This window comes from Cavia porcellus, unplaced genomic scaffold, assembly GCF_034190915.1.
Source record: "Cavia porcellus strain 051 isolate PalLab524CR breed Dunkin Hartley unplaced genomic scaffold, mCavPor4.1 scaffold_17, whole genome shotgun sequence".
Lineage (NCBI taxonomy): Eukaryota > Metazoa > Chordata > Mammalia > Rodentia > Caviidae > Cavia > Cavia porcellus.
In genome coordinates, this window is record NW_026947500.1 from 59,523,829 (window position 1) to 59,544,984 (window position 21,156).

The 21,156-nt window shown below is 34.7% G+C and overlaps 1 pseudogene; it reads right to left on the bottom strand.

Moving 5' to 3' along the window:
• Positions 1-11,768: 11,768 nt before the first annotated feature.
• Positions 11,769-12,737, bottom strand: LOC134471129 (olfactory receptor 4P4-like; annotated as a pseudogene).
• Positions 12,738-21,156: the final 8,419 nt, after the last annotated feature.

The window sequence follows — 21,156 nt, forward strand, 5'->3', positions numbered from 1 at the left end:
CTCAGGTCAGTTATAATTCAGTCATGGGGACCACTTCCTACCCCTCAAAAACACCTCTGGGGTTCCTGATTCATAAGGTGCTCTTGGCCTCAAGAAGGCTATGAAAACCAAAAAGCTGATGCTTTTGTCACAGGGGTGGCAAGTTGGCAGAAACCCCTCATTTTTAAGCCTTTTTCACTTTCAGGCCATATTCTTCTTTCACTCTGTCTTGTATGATCACACAAATACTTCTGGTTCACTCTACTCCACCAGTAAATGTCCCTCCCTCCCCATCAGACCTCTTAGAAGACAGTGTGCCACCATCTTGTAGTCCCTCATAATGGGACCATCAGCGGCCGTTTAGTTGTGGGTCTCCAAGTAATCAGTTACCATCTTGTTTTTCCCTGTCACATGGTGATGAGCAGCCATTTTATAGTCAATCAACCAGTAATTGCCCACAGACAGACATGCCTACTCAGCAATTGGCTGCTTGGTGGCCATCTATAACTCCCACTGCACAGCTTTCTAAACCTCAGTCCCTATTCCTGTTTCAGGAACAGGCTGGTCCCAAAAGATTAGTTCATATTCATGTTCTTTATTCTCTTTGCCAACCTATCTCAGAGTCATCATAAATTAGGTTCCTTTTCTGCCATTCTTATTTCATTAATTTTTTTTTTCATTTTCTATTTTATCAGTACCAGGGATTGAACTTACCACCACCTGCTTGCAAAGAAAGCAGGTGCTTATGCCACCGAGCTGAATCCGCAGATCCTCTTATTTCATTAATTATTTTAATCTACAAAAAGGTTCATACTAGTCTATTTATTATAGTTCAAATTGTACAAATATATTTGAGTGCACTCTGAGTTTGTAACATGTCTGTCACTCTACATATCAGTTGTCTGTCCAGTCTGTTTATACTGTACAGATTGTCCATTTGCCTGCTCTGTAAAGGCTGTTCTTTTTTTATTTGAGCTCAACAATCATTTTCCTTTTTCTTTTTCATTTTCAGACCATTTAATGAAGGCTTATTTGGGTTATAGATTTAAAACAGTATGCTTCCACCTAGGTTGCCAGCTGGTCAAAATGATGCTAGAATTGGTCAGACAAAATCCCTTGGCGTGAGGAGACATTGGACAAGACTTCAGTTGATGAATATCTGGTAACTTTAACCAGCTCTTTTCATCAATTGGAGGGAACAATAATCGGCATAGCCTTATGGGAGGCACCCCAACAAAAGTTCATATGACTAAGACAATTCATTGTTACTGATCTGGTGGTATATTCATGCCTTCCAATATAAAAATGGGATTGTTTATGACGATAAATATTTTCTTTCAGATCTAGACATCTGCCTTTTTCTCGTGCTGCAGCCAACAGATTCAAATCAAATCAACATGAAGTTATCAAATAAAACAAAAAATTATATAATGTCCATCAACAAAAAGACCTAAAAGCCAATGAATTACAGTTTCTATAACCTAACAGCTGTTTCTGAACTTAACTGTCAGCCCTACTGCTCATGCTTTGATTATAAATGTTTTATAGTTGATTATGCATGCTTTGTATGTGCCTGCTTTGATTAAACACTATTCTTGCCAAACAGTTGCCAAAACCCGAGGCATCATAACAAATAACTATTTTTTTTAAAATTCATTTTACTGGGATCCACCAGACATTTTCCAGAAAAAGGTTTTATGATGCATATTGGACAATACCTAACTATATTCAACTGGCCTCGAGTGACACCACAGCTGATGTCTCCTAAATAAAAAGGAAAAATTGATAAAACAGACCATTCTACAAAAATCAGATAACACTAGACATTCTAACATCACAGGTGGTACTTATAAAACTGTAAAACCTAAATGTGTTTATGACAAATGAAGTGAATGTCCTGTCAGTTTCTAAAATTTCCTGGACATTATCCTTATCTTTTTATCCTTATCTTCCTTCCAGTGTACTCAGAAATACACTGCTGATTCTATTATTTGAATCCTGCATACTTAATTGATTATTTGCCTTTGTCTCCTTTAGACTTAAAGCTGTACAGGTACCCAAGATGAAAATGCCTGCTGACTACTGAGGGCCACTAGTTAATAGCTCTGCAGAATATCCCTTCCTGACATTCCACAGCTTCAATATCCTGCAGCCTGAAGAAGTCAGATTGGTCTCTTGGATTACTTCTTCAGAGAAAAAGTACTACAGGTAGCTAAATGAGTTTAAAATATTATAGGCAGTTACTCAGGGCTAGGATCTCATTATAGCCAGCATAGAAACTCAGATGTCTTGTGACTGTGAAGAAGACAGACACTGCGGGCCTGATCCCAAGACAAAAGGCTAAACTTGGACTCAAACCCCACAAGGAGACTTTCTTATTATGTTTTTTTTTTCTTTTTTTCAATAATGGAGATAGAAATCAAAAGGAAAAATAATAATCTGATCTTTTAGCAATAACATTTGGAGCTCTGAGCTAGGTAAACTGAGACAAGGTGGAGCTGTCTGAGCCCCTCTCAGGCCATGCTTCAAGTACAACAACAACAACAACAACAAAAAGACATTGGGCAAGAGAGTGCCCCAACTCACGTTGGTCTTGGGCCTTGGCTCTATTGGAATCTCAGGGGTCATAGGAAGAGAAACTGGCCAGAGAATGGATAAGCTATCCTCTAACTCCTGGCCCTCACAGGAGATCTCATCAACACTGGATTCATTGCTGACTGATTTATTTGGACATGCTACTGAAGATTGACAGGGGTTGGGGCCCAGAGCCCCCATTAAGGTGTCTTTCTCACAGCCCCAATTCCCACTGGAGGTCTCAGGTACTCTTTGTACTTATGTACTCTCAGGTACTCTTTGTACTTATGAACATAGAGGCCATGTATAGTGTTTTTCTTGAGCTTTTAGGCATTATATTAAATCCTCAGTCTCTGTGGTGAGTGTTGATGGCCACCTTATGCAACCTTTGCAGACAGGGTCCATTACATGCAGGTTCTAGATTCTCTTCATTACTCTTAGTTTACTAGCAATTCCAACATGCCCCACACTCCTTTTAGGAAGAGATCTCCTTAGAAAGCTTAACTTCTCCTTTACCTTCTTCTCCCCACAGCTCTTATCCTCCACCCACACTCCCAGTGCACTGCAAAGGAATCCTCTCCCCTCCCTTCTTCTTTGGTCAATCCCATAGTTTGGGATACCTCCAATCCCATCTTCACTACCCACGCCATGCCTACCTATAATCAAGCACCTTTTAGACAACGGTTTTCTTAAACCTACCCATTCATCCTATAATACTCCCATTCTCCTGGTACTCAAGCCTGATATGTCTTATCGTTAAGGAGGCATAGAAGAGCTGATATATGGAATACCAGAGAATTCTGTAGCTATGGGTGCAGAACAAGGATTTCATAATTAATTTCTCTAAGAAACTAAACATACAAATCAGAACACATGTGAAAGGTTCTCAGTAAACATTTAGGAGGAAACCAATAGACGTCACCTTTGGTAGAAAAAGGACATAAGCATTTGGAGCACTATGTATTTTTAGGTTGATAGAAATGCTAAAATGAATTTATAGATATTAAAATGGGGCTGATTGTTAAATGGTCAGACGGGCTGTAACCAGTTATGTTTAGATGGATGTAAACAGGTTTTTCCAGTTATTCCTATAGCTTAGCTCTCCTGTCTACACAATTATAAATCATCTTTGATTAGGTAAGGAAAATGTGAGTAGCCTCAATGGAAAGCTCAAACTTGCACCATTTTTCCCTAGTTTTTAGTCTGACTTAGTGATCTAACTCAGAGAGGGAAACTGAGGAGAAAATGCCTCTGGAAGGTGAAAAGGAGTAAAGTGATGTAAAGTAGAAAACTTCTTGCTATGGATTGGTTTTTCCAATGATTTGGCTCTATCCATTTTAATCCAGATTTAAGACAGTTTTTATGAGTAAAATACAATGTTTTATTCATTATGAAATTTTATCTTCAGCAATATCAAAGATGCACCTTCTTACACTGAGGCCCAATCAATTGGAGGCTCTGCTGCCTTCTTCCCTCACACCCTCACCCTGTCTGAGTGACAGAAAGAGACGGAACAATTGTACAGTGGCGCTGTTCTCCCACATGTGTGCTACCAAAGCCCCAATCAGAAGTACCCGGATAATTGTCAAAAATTAGGTCAAGAATACCAGGAAATGCATTTGAAGACATTTAAAAACAATTTTTACATTGCAACATATTCAGTTTTAATTGTTGAGTAGTTTAAACAGATTTACAGCCCCATGCTACATCTTTTTGCAGGTTCCATCTACCATAACTTGGAACAAATACTTATTTAACAGTTGTTCATTGCTAGACTGAAAATAAATTATTTTATAGTACATTTCATGTTAATGGAGTTTCCTGAAAGCTTTGAGATCTTTCACAATCCAAAGCAACTACCCAGTGGGGTGATTTTGATCTCAGCCATTTCTTCTATTAGATGAATTTGTCAGCAAATTTTTCTTTTCAGTTTTATAATACTAAAAACAAAAACAAATCTCAATGTAATGTAACTGATATTTTTTTTGCTTACCCCCAGGAAAATAAAATTAACATGTCCTCTAGCAGGATCTTGACATTAACGTGAATGCTCCTTCATATTTTTTCCCTGCCATGAAAGCCATCATCTGAATGGTCTTTTTCTGATCCTAGCAAGACATGTGGCCACAGAATGCTTGTATGAATTCTTTTGTGCCCTAGGCAGCATATTAGGCCTTGATATGTAACTGTCGATAACTGTGCTGTTACTGTAACTTCATGGTACAAGAAATACAGGGAGAACAGTCCTACCTGACTGAGGAATTATTGAGCAATTCTGCGTCCAGAGGTCAGATTCTCAACCAACACCTTATAGGGTGCTGTGCTACCATTAGCTAGAGAGTTGTAATTGATGAATACATGAACAGAGCTGGAATCAAGGTGTTACAGAAAGAAGAGGGGGTTACTATGAGCTTGCAAAACAGAGTTGGACTTGGAGATGCAAGAAACTCAAGAATGCTACTGATTATTCTCTGAGCTTAAGGTGACAATGGAAAGGAGCATGACTGTGGTCCCTTAAGCACAGTTTTTATAAGAAATTCTGATGTAAGTACAGATTGGAGTGGTTTTGCAGTTATTCTGGGAGCCTGGGGCTGATGAACAGAACATGGGCACATACAATAGTGAGCCGCAGAGGTCCTCACTATTCACAACAACAGAACACTCTGTGTGGAGTGTGCTGATGAACAGAAAACTGAACTGCCTAGCCATCAGGTAGTGGGGCCCAGGAGATAGGAGCAGGAAAGTGGAAACAGAAGATAAGAGTGAAGAAGCTGGAAAGATACAACAGAAATGTATATCATATTCAGTCAGGGTCCTACACATACACTATTTTTTAAAAATTTTATTTAAAAGGAAAAAGAGAAAAAACAAAACAAAACAAGCGTAAGGGTACAAGTAATACAGAACTACAAAAAAAAAAAAAAAAAAAAAAAAAAACAAAACAGAAAGAAACACAGTAAGAAATCACCAGTTAATAGATTACATATTATCATCTTAGAGATAGTTGCTCAAATCACAGTATCAAAGCATACAAAGTGGACACTCAAACAGTGAGACTGCAAACAGTTGTGTTCAATGATCCAACCAAAAACATTAATATGGTCAGCTATTTAACACCCCTAAACACTCTTGCTGTTGTATCATTTAGAACTCTTTTTTCCCTCTTTTTTACAACAAAATTTACACATTTTGGGTTTTATTACTCCTTAGTTCTTATCACTTTTTTTTGGGGGGGGGATAAAGTCAAATATGGCAAAACAAAGCTGTCAGTCAAACCAAGGATAGACATAGCACATGATGTAAAACACAGTACAAGGTTATCAACAATGGTTATCAACAATGTCTCTTGTTTCCTTAAAAAGAATTGTCTATCTCATTATATATTATAAAGTTGAACAAAACAGTAGAGAACAAGACCAATAAAACTTAAGCATTGTAAGCATTAGAGGACTTCCAAAGGAGACAATAGTCAAACCAGAATGGGCAACTTAGTGAATCTTATTGCCTTCAAAGTAGTTGCCTATACCCTCAAACTTGATACTATCGAACAGAATGGAAGAGTCTAATAAGTCAAAACAAGATAGTGGGAATATTACAGGACTTCAAAACAAGTTAATAGGAAATCAAAAAAGTTACTATTATATACCCTGCTATTTTTTCTAATTTTTCCGCTTAATTAAAAAAACCATAAAAAATAACTAAATAATTTATTAATGAATAAGGCAGATATTGAGATAAAACAGGACATAACAATATAACAATACAGGTCAAAGCAGACTGTTTCAGCAACCTGTGCTTCACCACCAAATAACCCGACTTAATAGTAGTTACCATAGCGTCTGTCTTTTTCCTTGAAATATTTGCATAAAACTTCATATACTATAGCTTCAAGTATTTCCATATCAAGAATCCCAGAATAAATCCTTTCCAATTAATAAGTGAAAACTGTATAAGGCTTCAAGGCCACATAATGGGGAATCGTGATTACCACATATTTTTATATATTTGAATCATTACTTACATTAGAGAAACTATTTGGTATTCATACATGCGAGATTAATTTTTCTCACTTATGAGTATGGTCTCAAGCTGCGCCCATTTATTGATAAATATCTCAATATGATCCTTCTTTATAGCTGAATAATACTCCATTGTATAGAAATACCACAAAGTTTTTATCCATTCCTCAGTTGATGGACACTTGGGTTGTTTCCAAGATCTGGCGATTTCAAATTGTGCTGCTATAAACATAGGTGCACATATATCACTGTGGTATGATGCTTTCAGTTCTACTGGGAATATGCCTAGAAGTGGAATAGTTGGAATAAATGGGACTTCCAATCCCAGCTTTTTGAGAAATCTCCAGACTGACCTCCACAAACCCTGCACCAGTCTACACTCCCACCAACAGTGTAGGAGAGTTCCTTTTTCCCCACAGCCTTTCCAGCATGTGTTGTTGGTTTTCTTGATCCTGGCCATTCTTTCAGGAGTGAGATGGTATCTCAGTGTGGTTTTAATTTGCATTTCTCTAATGACTAATGATGATGAACATTTTTTCTTGTATTTATTTGCCATTTGCATTTCTTCATCTGAGAAGTGCGTATTCATCTCAGATGCACATGTTTGGATTGGATCTTAGAGTTTTAGGGGTCTGAGTTTTATTAATTCTTTATATGTTTTAGACAAGAGTCCCTTGTCTGAGAGAGAGTTCACTAAAATCTTTTCCCGGTTTGTGGGTTTTCTTTTCACTATGCTGGAGATTTGTTTTGACATGCAGAAACTTTTTAATAAGAAGTGGTCCCAGTTATTGATTCTGGGAAGTATTTCCCATGCAGTTTGAGTCCTGTTCATGAATTCTGTACCTACTCCTATGTCTTCAAGGTTTCTACCCAATTTGTCTTCCAATAGATTTAGTGTTTCTGTTTTAATATTCAGATCTTTGACCCATTTAGATTTTAATTTAGTACATGGTGATAGACATGGGTCTAGCTTTAGTTTTCGGCAAATGGAGAGCCAGTTTTTCCAGCACCATTTATTAAAGACTGTCGTTCTTCCAATGAACCTGCTTGGCTCCTTTATCAAAGATAAGGTGGTTGAGTGTGTTTGTAGTTGTGGTTGTATCTTCTAATCTATTCCATTGATCTTCGGCTCTGTTTTGATTCCAATACCATGTTGATTTTACTACTGTTGCTTTGTAGTATAACTGCAAGTCAGGGATTGTGATGCCTCCTGCTTTGTCTTTGCTGCTTAGAATTGCCTTTGCTATTCTAGGTCTCTTCTGGTTCCAGATGAAATTTAGGAGTGATTTCTCTAGATCTAAAAGGTATGTTGATGGTATTTTTACTGGGATTGCATTGAATCTGTATAACAGTTTTGGGAGAATGGCCATTTTCACAATGTTTATTCTTCCCACCCATGAGCAAGGGATGTCTTTCCATTTTCTGAGATCATCTTCAATTTCCTTTTTCAGTGTATTATAATTTTCACTGTATCAATCTTTCACTTCTTTTGTAAGAGTAATTCCTAAATATTTCTTTCTTTTTTTTTTTGCTTGCTAACATGAAGAGTGTAGTTTCTCTTATTTCCCTCTCTGTAATTTTGGTGTTCGTGTTTAGGAATGCTATTGATTTCTGAGTATTGATTTTGTATCCAGCCACATTGCTGAATTCATTTATTGTATCTAAGACTCTTTCAATGGCGTTTAGGGGGTCTTCTATGTAGAGTATCATGTCATCTGCAAACAATGATAATTTAACTTCTTCTTTTACTATCTTTACCCCTTTTATTTCTCTCTCTTGCCTAATTGCTCTGGCTAGTACTTCCAGTACAATAATAAATAGGAGTGGGGATAAAGGACATCCTTGTCTTGTGCCTGATTTTAAAGTAAATGCTTTCGATTTTTGGCCATTTAGTATGATGCTGGCTGTTGGTTTGTCATAAATGGCATTTATTATATTGAGGTAAAGACCATCTATTCCAATTTTCTGTAAAGTTCTTATCATGAATAAATGTTGGACCTTATTGAAGGCTTTTTCCACATCTATAGAAATGATCATGTGATTCTTAATTTTGGCTTTAATGATATGGTGGATTACATTTATTGATTTACGTATGTTGAACCATCCTTGCATTCCTGGGATGAATCCCACTTGGTCATGGTGTATAATCTTCTTGATGATTTGCTGCATCCTATTTGCCAATATTTTATTGAGGATTTTTTGCATCTGTATTCACTACGGAGATCGGTCTATAGTTTTCTTTTTTTAGTTGGGTCTTTCTCAGGTTTTGGTACTAGAGTAATATTTGCTTTCAGGAATGACTTAGGAAGGATTGCTTTCCTTTCAATTTCATTGAATAGTTTGAGGAGTGTCGGCATTAGGTCTTCTTTGTATCTCTTGTAGAATTCTGCACTGAATCCATCTAGGCCTGGGCTCTTCTTTGTAGGTAAGGACTTAATTACATTTTCAATTTCATTAACAGAGATTGGGTTATTCAACAGTTTTACATCCTCCTGATCTAGCTTTGGTACTTCATATGTTTCTAAGACTCTGTCTATTTCTTCTGTGTTATCAAACTTTTGAGAGTAGAGGTTTTCAAAATAGGTGTTGATGATCTTCTGTATTTCTATTGGGTCTGTAGTGATTTCAGTGTTTTCATTTCTTATTGAATGAGTTTGAGCTTTTTCTTCCCTTTTTAAAATAAGGTTGGCTAGGGGCTTATCGATTTTATTTATTCTTTCAAAGATCCAACTCTTTGATTCATTGATTCTTTGGATTGTTTTCTTAGTCTCTATTGCATTGATTTCTGCTCTGATTTTTATAATTTCATCCCTTCTTTTGGCTTTGGGCTTGACTTGCTCTTCTTTTTCTAGATGTTTGAGGTGTAGCATCAAGTTATTTATTTGTATTCGTTTTGTTTTCCTGATGTGGGAACTCAGTGCAATACATTTTCCTCTGAGGACGGCTTTCATTGCATCCCACAAATTCTGGTAAGTTGTATCTGCATTTTCATTTTCTTTTAGGTATTGCTTAATTTCTTCTTTAATTTCTTCTGTGTCCCACTGATTACTCAAGAGTGTGTTATTCAGTTTCCATGTGTTTGCGAGATTTTTGCTGTATCTTTTATCATTAATTTCTAATTTCAGAGCGCTATGATCCAATAACATGCAAGGGATGATTTCAACACTTTTGCATTTGTTTAAATATGTTTTGTGGGGGCTGGGGATTTAGCTCAGCGGCACAAGCACCTGCCTTGCAAGCAGGCAGTCATGAGTTCGATCCCCGGTACTGATAAAAAGGAAAATAAATATGTTCTGTGAGCTAATATATGGTCTATTTTAGAGAATGATCCATGTACTGCTGAGAAGAATGTGTATTCTGATGTTGTTGGGTGGAACAATCTGTATATGTCTATCAAATCCATTTGTTTGCAGGTGTGATTCAGTTCTGTTATTTCTTTGCTCATTTTCTGTCTGGTTGATCTGTCCCTTGGTGTCAATGGCATATTGAGGTCCCCTGTTACAATTGTGTTACTGATAATTTGAGTTTTCATTTCTGTTAATAGTTGTTTTATATAACTGGGTGCCCTGGAGTTTGGTGCATATATATTTAAGATAGTTATCTCTTTCTCTTGGAGTTTTCCCTTTACGAGGATGTAGTGACCTTCTTTGTCCTCTATGGTAATTGTTGGTTTAAAGTTCACATTATCTGCAAACAGAATGGCTACTCACGCCCTTTTTTGGATTCCTGTTGCATGAAGTATTGTTTTCATTCCTTTGACTTTCAGTCTGTGAGTATCCTTCTGGGTTAGATGGGTTTCCTGTAAACAGCAAATGGTTGGATTTTGTTTCTTGATCCATTCTGCTAGTCTGTTTCTTTTGATTGGTGCATTGAGACCATTTACATTAATGGTTTTTACTGTTAAATGCTGGTTTATTGTTGACATGTTATCTCTCTGCTGTTGCATCTTTATCTTTCTGTTCTGTTTAATTATCTGCTTTGCTTAGTGGTTTTTTCCTTTGTGTATCTAAACTGTCTTTCAATATTTTTTGCAGGGTTGGTTTGTTGTTCATGAAGTTCTTCAACTGTTCTTTGTTATGGAAGTATCGTATTTCCCCATGAATTTTGAATGATAGTTTTGCAGGATACATCAGTCTAGGTTGGAAATCATTTTGCTTTAGGATCTGGAATACTTCACTCCATGCTCTTCGTGAGTTTACTGTTTGTGCTGAGAAGTCTGCTGTGATTCTGATAGGTTTTCCTTTATAAGTGATCTGTCTTTTCTCTCTGACAGCTTTTAATAATCGATTCTTGTGCTGGATTTCTTGGATGGTGATTATTGTATGTCCGGGTGTAGTTTTATTTTGGTTATGACTATTTGGAGTTCTATGTGCTTCACTGATCCTGATGTCAGTTTCTGATCTCATGCTTGGGAAGTTTTCAGCTATTACTTCTCTAAATATCCTCTTGACATCCTTTATGTTGTCTCCTTCTTTTTCATTAATCCCTATCATTCTTATGTTATTTTTCTTTGCATCGTCTTGCAGTTGTTGAATTGTTGTTTCCTGATTCCTTGTTATTTTTAAAATATCTTTCCTTTCCATTTCACTAGCTGCAATCCTGTCTTCAAGGTCTGAAATTCTATCTTCACTTTCATTAAGGCGGCTTTTACAACTTTCAGTGGAGTTTTTTATTTCCTGTATATCTCTGTGCATCTGCATTATGTATTCTGTTTGTTTCTTACATTGCTCATCTAGGGATTCTATCTTTTTGTTTCATTCCTCCAAATTTTTATCTGTGTTTTCTTTAGATATATTCAAAATCTCTTTCATTTCTTTTATCATTTCATCTTTTACCTGGGAGATTATTTCGAGTTTGAATTTCTTTAAAGCTTCCTGGAGTTGCTTGTTAATTTCAGTAGCTATTATGCCCGATATGTGAGGTGAATGGCATATATTTTCTTCTATATGCATTGCTCCTAGGGTTTTTTGAGATGGGCTGGAGGTTTGAGGTTGTAATTTGGTCTTTCGTTTTGTCATTTTCCTATATTTCTGTGTTTGAAGTGTTATTTGAAAGCTTCCTCATGGTCTGTTTGAAATCCCCTTCTATGTTTGCAGCTCCTGTGACTCTGGCACCCCGTTACCCCAAGCCTCTGGGCCTGCAGAACCTACACATACACTTACTAGGTAGGAGTCACATGAGAAGTATTTACGAATTTTAAAGTTTTTGCAGTAGAAGTGATATCCTCAAGGAGCTGGGTGGTGAAAGGCAGGCAAATCTTTCAGTCTGTCTCTTAGTTCCTGCTATGGGACACCATAGCTTTGTGACATTCTTTGACTCCGTGTTCCTTAGTGTGTAAATCAGGGGGTAAGTATGGGGGCAATGATGATGTAAAAGAAAGTGAACACCTTATCCTCTGGAAAAGTAGTTGCTGGTCAAATGTAAATAAACAATATAGAAGTAAAACAGAGGATCACAATGGTGACATGTGAGCTGCATGTGGAAACGGCTTTGCGGTGAGTCTCTGCAGAGTAAGACTTGGCAGCGTATAAGATCACTGCATACGATATGAGCAAGACCACAACTGTCACTAGGCACATCAGCCCAGAATTTGCAATGATGAAAAATACAATTATGCTGTGCTCACACGAGCCTGTTTCAGCAGAGGATATACATCACAGAAGTAGTGATCGATTTAATTGGGCCCACAGTAGGGTAGGGAAAAGGCCAGGAAAAACAGACCAAAGCCATGCAGGAATCCACCCACACAAGAAGCCACCATCAGGAGCTCACACCGCTGCCTGTTCATGGTTATAGCATACTTCAGGGGCTTGCAGATGGCCACGTATAAGTCACAGGCCATCCCTGTGAGAACGAAGACCTCGATGCCCCAAAGAAATGCATGGTGAAGAACTGTGTCATGCAGCCACTGAAGGAGATGAACTTTTTAGTGGCCAGCAAATCAGTGATTAGCTTGAGGGTCACCATGAAAGTGTAGCAGAGATCCACCAGTGAAAGGAACCTTAGGAAAAAGTACATGGGGTATTCAGTAAGAGAAGTGCAAGAGATGGAAACCATGATGTCCAGGCTTCCAATTAAAATTGCAATGAAACAAAGTTCAAACAGAAAAAAAAAAAATCAAAGGGCTTCTATTTCTTTTTTTTTTTTCTGAGAAAGTCCTAAAAGAATAAATTTGTAATATTATTTCTATATTCTATGATCTGGAGCAGCTTAAAATCACTAGAAATGAGAAGAATTATTCTTTATTGTAAGATATATTTAAATATGGTGAAGACATAATCCAGTCACTTTAAACAAATTATACCAAGAGCCAGAAGAGAATAAAAATTTCCTTTCTACTTAGGAAAGCTGTAGGGCAGGGTTTGGGTCATTTTAAAAAAAAATATTAATTATTAGTAAATACCTTTGTTCCCAGAGGTGAAGATTCACATTCTGAGAATAATTGCGCATGTGCATAAAGTAAAGATTCACATTCTGAGAATAATTGCGCATGTGCATAAGTGTGGGTGTGAATGTAGACATTCTATCAGCTTTGATTAGGAAACATAACTCGATATGGGCAGTAGAACTATAGAATGAATACTTTCATCAGGAAAAAAATTAGATCTTTTGTTCTATTTATAATTTTATAACTACACAGAAAATATATATTAAGATGAAGATACTAAAAACACAAATACATGAAGCTTAATATGTGGGTAGCAGAAGAAAGGTTTTGTCATAAGTCTTATTTGTAAATGTTATATATAGAAATCTTCAATGCATTTGGAATCATGTGGTGTACATATATGGCCTCCCCTGTGCTTCTTTATTGTAAGTTTACTTGATTAGTAATCAGTGTGTTACATATCACAGTCAACCAAAGGAATAAGAATGTTAAATCCATTTTTCTAGCATTATCAGCTCAGATGTGAAAAATATTTATGTATTTGATATTTAGGAAACATTTCAGGATAATGATAATTGATTTATTTTAGATTGTATTCTCAGTCAATGCATTACCTACTTGTATAAATTGATTTATTTAAACTGGTGTAAGCAAATTGTTCAACGTTTCCTAATTAAACATTCTGAAAATGTACCATATTTCAGTTTCCACATGTTTTATTCTTTTGGGTGATTGTTCTCAAGTTCACGTCCATTATTTTTACACTCCCTCTTTTCTGTCACTGTGATAAATGATATAATATGATGCATGTTAACATTCCTGTAATAATAATTGTTAACCAACTGGAAAAACACAGATGTTTTATATAATTGCAAACTTCACCAGCAAACTTCAAACTTCCATGTACCAAATAATAGAACTTGAAAATATATTACTAAAATCAGAGCTATAAAAAAGTAGACAATTTTTCATCAGCATTGGGAAACTATAATGTCTCTCATGCAGTGATAACTCAAACTAACAATATAGTCTTAGGGCATCAGGATTTAAACAGCATAATTAACATATTTGTCCCAGTTAATTTTCGAGGAGTATGTCACTCAACATAAAGAGCACATGGATGTTTTCCTGTTGAAATAGAAAATTTTCCAGGTATGTTGGCATACATATGTGTTCCCAACCTGTGGGAAACTGAGACAGAAAGTTTGCATGCCTTCAAGGCCAGGAGGGACTACACAATGAATTCAAGTCCACCTTGGACCAAATAGCAAGACCATATTAAAAAAAAAAGAAAAAAAAAAAGAAAAAAAAAAAACGAATCAACAAATAAATAGATAAATAAATAAATAAATAAATACCCTTATCAATCATTTGAGTTATCTCACAAGAAGTCATAAACAGGTTTTGCACACACAAGTAATGAACCTGGTTAATTATTTTCAGGAATAGTAGTGAAATAAATTAGGAATCACTAACTTATTCTTTAGTTTTAACTCTACTTAATTTTTATTTATGAGTTCTTCATGAATAGAGCATACTATTTCATTTGACTCTCTATGAAATATAGACATAAATTTAGTATGTGATCTTTCAGTGCTGTATAATTTTATCCTACAGATGGTTATTTTATTTCATACACATGTGTAGGTATTATAACCCCGACACACAGCATATATGTCTAGTAAATGAATAAGATTACATCTATGTGTTTTTTTGTTTACCCCTTGCTTTTAGAAGATTTATATGCTCACATGGAATTTTAACTTCAACTAATATTTTTATATCTATTACACTTTTTGTCTATATTGTAAATATGCAAAATGGTATAGATTGTAATTATGTTCTTAGAAGTATTTGTAGTTATTTTTGACACGAAAATTTGTGTTTTCTTTTTTATTATTGGTGATAGTAGAAATACCTATGACCTAAGAGATTGCTAATAGTCAAAATTCATGTGTAAAGAAAACAAAAAAATAAAAATTAACACATAAGTATTCAAAACTGTTCATTTGACATCTTTGGATATTTGATCCATTATCCACAAAGCAAAATAGTATGGAATGTATAATCCTTTATGTAATTAATATAAGTGAGAGTTTCATTTTTGTTTGTAACTTTCTAAAATAGTAATTTTAATATTCTTCATTTAAATCATGGTATCACACTGTCATCTAGTGGATATTCTACTTTTACCATTTAGAAGCCAAAAAAATGTGTGCTCTCAGCTAGTAGTTTGAAGATTTCAAAATACTGATTATATGAAAACAAATTCTTCTAATCACCTTGTTATTTGGCTACAAAAATTGCAGTATACTTAGGAATATGTTTTGACCACAGAATCAACATTTGGTTTTCATTGTGTCAAGCAAAGATACGCTTTGAAAACAAACCACTTATGTTTTCATTTGAAACCAGACAAAAAAGTAGATTAAACAGATATGGGTTGTATTGGTTGATTTCTAATATAAAATATATTTACCAGGCAATTAATTAAAACATTAAAATTTTAATTTATTTATTTGCAATGTTTTTCAGGTCCTTAGTATATTTTAAATTCTTGAAGAATTAAAAATATGACACCTTATCAATGACTTGTAAATACACCATTTTGCAAAGTTTAATACATAAGATATATGCAGAGTGTGACATATATATCTGTGTAAATATGCATGTAGTTTTGGTGTACCTATATCTCTATATTTCTATAATTATCAGTCTGCTGATTTCATTTCTCTTTTGACAGCAGGTAAAAAGAAGCCACCAAGAGTCACTCCACATAATATAAGCACTGTAAAACTTCCATTAATTGCAGGGATACTGAGGTTATCACTCAGTTTTTAAAGTAAAAAAAAGATTCCAAAATTATGCATATATTTCTAGGACTTCAATGAGTTTGCCAATCATATATTGTGTAATTATTTCCCCTTTGTGCATAAGTTAAAATTATTTCATATTTTGTCAGCAATTCCTATTGTTAGATTTAAAATTTTTAATCATTTATGACTGTTAAGCAGTGGTATCTCATTGAACATTTTATTTTCATTTTCTTAGTGATCATAATTCAGAGAATATTTCATAATTTGGACCTACTATGCATCCCAAGTGTGTTAAAATTGTTTATTTTACATAACTTTCCTAAATATTGAAGTTAATGTTTTGATAAATTAAAAGTGCAATTTTAAAATGTTCATGAAATTCACCATTTCCACCCTTGAGTAGATACGAACAATAACCATATTCACATTCACATTGTTTTGCAGCCATAATTGCAATCTTAAGAACTTTTTCAACATCCCAAACTTGAAGCATTTCCAAGTGGCACGTTCCAAAATGTGAACGTGCCATTTGTCACCCCACCTTGATTCTAGTAAGCTGATCTACGTTTGGTGTCCACAAAGCTGATCTAAACATTACGTGCTATACAGTACCTGTGTTCCACTTGCTCCACTGAAGCTCATGTCGCAGTGATCTGGCCAAGCTGAAGTTCACCCATCTCTTGATGCACAATCGTGTTATTTCCTCTCTTTGTTCATTGCAAATTATACTGCTGGGAAATATGCAGTCTTCCATGAACATGATATGTCTTTGTACGATATGTCCATTTTAGTCTTTGTAAGGAGCAACTCGTAGTTTTTCATGTACCATTCCAGTACCTGTTTATTGCTAATATTTGTGCTGCTACTGTTTTCACATAGAACTTGAATCCTTGAATTCTACTTGAACTAGTTAATTAGTTGTGCGAGTTTGCATGTGTGTGTCTGTGTGTGTGTACTTGTGTGTGTGGGCACAGTCACATGTGTTTGAAATCTTCAGTGTCTTTTATATAAAGTTATACCATTTGTGAAAAAAATAAATTAACTTCTTTTTTTAATTCGAATAAATTCATTTTTTCTTGCCTAAATAATTGCTGAGGCTAAACCATCCACACTATCCTGAGTGGAAATCAAATGCAAGTATCCTTGTCTGGTTCATGATCTTTGGAGGAACACATCATTTTTGGTTATTGAATATGATGTTTGATGTAAGATTTTTAATAGATGACTTTTATTGTTTAAAGAAAATTTCATACACATTTAAATTTTGATTATCATGAAAGTATGCTAGCTTTTGTCAAATTTTCATTCTGCACCAATTGAGAAGGTCATGTAAGGTTTGCTTTATTCTGTTACATTGAATTTTATGCCTTTGATGTCAATTGTTCTTTATAGACAAACTGTCACTTTATAGTTGAAAGTGGGCTTGAATTAACTATGTAGCACACACTTAAAGGCACAGTTATTCTCCTGCCTCTTCCAATACTGAGTAATCGATTTATTTTTCATGGTGAATATACTTGCATTTCAGAAACAAATTCCACCTGCTATAGTATTTAGTATCATTTAAATTTCTGTTGATAATAGTCACTAATATATTTCAAGAAGTTTTTGAACATATGTTTATAATGAAGTCTTCTTAATGAGAGTCTTCTTAATGAGACTTGAGTCCACTGAAATACATAGCCTATCAAGGAAAATAATGGTACAATTCTTACTAAGAGAAAATTAAGCAGTTTGTTACAGATGTTAAATGACCATTTAATGGATAAGAAGATGCTTAAGTACAATGTTTAAAGAGAATAAATATGCAGTTATATTAATTTTGAATAAGCATTAAATTCACACTCATACTGATCTATACATGCCCTGATAGGAGTGGGAAAAACACAGAAGTGCAAAAAAGATTGAGTATTAATGTCTAAATTGTTGCTCAGTAGATTTATTTTATATCCTTTTTATCTCATAGATATTTAAAGTCAAAATGTATTAAATCTGATAAGCAGATTTAGAACCAGGTCATGGAATTAAAGTTGCCTATGAAAATTTCCCCAATTTTAGAAATTACAGTGAAATAAAAATATCACATGGGAGCTTTGTTTAATGTAACTGATCAATTTGTGGGTTCCCAGGCAGCCCAACAATGACATTCTCTAGGGTTAATATCCCTAAGGTCTTGGTAACACACATATGCGCCACTCTTTGGTGCTAGGAGACCACTTTTAATTATCCTTTTTCTCTGTGATCAGAGACCTGATTTTGAAAAGGTTAGGGGAAAGGGTAATCTTACTGTCTTACTCAAATATTCATTGAAAATGAAGTAGATTCCTGTCACTTTATTCTGATTTGCTCTTATAATTTAAGTTTGAATTCACTGCAGGAGATTTCCTGGAGTCCATTCATGATGTAAGGAAACATCAACAAATGGAGGAGTCAAAGCATTCTGCACTGAGGTGAGTTGTGGATTTTTAATGAGTGTAAAATTCTGTCCCATAATCTTTCCATAGGTTTTGCAAATCCATGTGCAAATCTCACTGCCATGATAAACAGGTAATTCTGCAAGGTAAAAGTTTTTGTTTCATTGTCTTTTAACAGATTTACTATTAACTGGCTGTATCACCAGAAAATATTTTCTTCCATCTTGATCACAGCCTTCTTCTTTTTGAGGCACATGCACTTGAATTTTAATATACTACAAGGGTTATATGTTTTACTGAGTCATTTGCAATATTAGGCACTGTGCCTTCAGTGAACTCTCAAGAGAGTAAACAGAACAAGGCTTATACCTTGCTGTGGCTTGCTTTCTAAAATGCATATTACATACGTAGAGGACACCTACTGAGGAAGGAAAGAAGGAAGGAAGGAAGGAAAGAAGGAAGGAAGAAAGAAAGACAGGAAGAAAGAAAAAGGAAGGAAGGAAGGAAAGAAAAAAGGAAGGCAGGCAAGGAAGATTATACAGTACTTTGGACCTTTGGTCAGGTGTCCAAGTGTGACCCTTCTGTGGACTAAGTGGTAGATTGAAAATTTTAGTTCAAATCCTATAAATATGAAAATAGAACAGAGGACGTACATGAAAAGCTGCACATATAGTAAAAAAGGCAAGGGTAAGAAATGGCTAAATATGTATCAGAAAACTTATTTGCCTTTGATATCAATGACTTCCTTTGCACCTCAGGCTTCTCAAAACATGCTAGGTAAATTTAAAAAAAAGTACAAAGTTCTAAAAAGTAAAATAGTATGTTATTCTGGGAATTTAGACTCAGTACATTTTGGGTTATATTTTTTTAAAAAAATATAATATAGAAATTAAAGGTATAGGAGGAGATCAAATTGCAGTTATCAAATCAAAGGAATCTAAAGTTGCAATTGAAGAAGAAAAGTTGCAGAAATATGTGAATAATACCGTCATCTGCAAGAAACAGAAGTGATGTATGTGGTCTTGAATATAAACTAATAAAAACCCAGTGAACACTATCATATATTCACTGTTCACAAGCATATATTTTTTTGAGTGCACTTGGTGGAACAGTACTCCCTCAATGCCCTGTGTCACTGGTGGTTTCATTTAGCCATCATGATGTGGTTCTGAGAATAACTGCATGAAATAATGAAAAGTTTCCATGGGACATGAAACTTTGGACATGCTAAGTCATAGAAAAATAGTGTACCATATCTTGTTTTTGTACCTGGTTTTCTTTACAGTAAATGAAGATGATCTTTTCCTTTTAAGTTTTCATGGCAGTTACATGTTTGTAAGACTCAAGATGTGTCTATGCATTTTAATTTTTCAGAGAAAATCTGATGGAATAGTGAGTTTTAACAATTTCTTTTTGTACTGGCTTTTATTCCATGAAAATTCAGTGTGGCCTAGAATACATTCATTTACATATGCACATGTTCCCTTACCCAATGTGTGCTACTGAATCCCTGTGTCCTAGTTGTATATATCTGTCCTTGTTGATTTTAGTTTACTGCTACACAGAAAATGACAAAATCATAAATGATAAAAAATAAGTACAGTGCATATTATGTTGCAGAAATTATATGAAAAGGGTATTTTTTAAGATTACCAGATATGTATAATGACATCATTTATGATAATGTCAGGGTAAAGAGAATAAGTTAAATGGAGATCTGAGGTCAAAGAGACAATCAGGAAATTAGTCAGGTCCAATTTACTATGTCAAATCTTACGAAGTCTGAAGGATTTGTTTGTATTTTCAAGAAAAATTGTGCAAACTTGCCACAGTTTTCAAGAACTTCATTGTATATATATGATGTAATTCTTCGTCAGTTGATTATTCAACAGTGATTCAATTTGAATTTTAGCACATCAGTTCTTACTCCAAAATAAAAGAAAATAACAGTTTCATCTCTGATCATTTAAATTTCTAAAACCAAAGTTTCTTATAATAGAATCAAACATTTAGCATATATTATCATTTGAATGCTAGCATAAAACTTTCTTCTTTTTGTCATAACAGATACATGGGCTTATAGTTGATTTTTGTTTGTTGGTTTGCTTGTTTCTCTTTCTTTTTGGTACTGGGGATTGAACTCATCATCTCACCTTTGCCAGCCAGGCACGTGTGCTGCTGAGCTAAATCTTTAGCCCTCTAATTTGTTCTTATACCACATCACAAAGATCATATGTCAAATGCATTACAGTAACCTGATAGCTGGTCAAAAGTCAGACAGAAGCCAGGAACTTAGCTCATCAGATCAAGGACTTGCCTGGTAAACGTCAGGTTGTGAATTACATGTCTAGTACCAAAACAAAATAAAACAAATCATAAAAACAAAAAATCAGACAGAATATTAAAAAAAAAAACATTCATTTTCTTTTGCGTAGGGAACTTGGTTTACTCTAAGTATTTAAAGTATATCTTTGTTCCGTGAAAGCTATGTTATTATTGTATTCAGTAATGTTTTGGCATAAATTGTATTTGGTCATTGTATATGAGGCATTAAAAATTAAAAAGTAAAAAAAAACAGATAAATTTAATTTTATACTTCTCATTTATTTCATTGGATTCTATCAAGTTATAAATTAATGTATAACAAAATGTTGTGAAATTTTAGCATTTCATAACCTTAGATAATATGTTTTTACTTTTGACTTATTGGATACATAGCCCCACTGATAATTAGTCGGAATGTCTTGAAAATTAAACTTATTTGGCCTTCTTTTACAAGTAAACTCATCTCTATTCTGTAGTTCAAAGTGGTTTGATAGCTTTTCTATCTGTGTCTATGTCCTTTTTCAATCAGTAAATCAGAAAAATATTTTTGATTAAAAGGGCTTAATCACAAGTAATGCAAAATCAAAAGCTAACTCAAGCCTATTTCTATGTCATGGTTAACATTCTATTGCCCAGTGCAC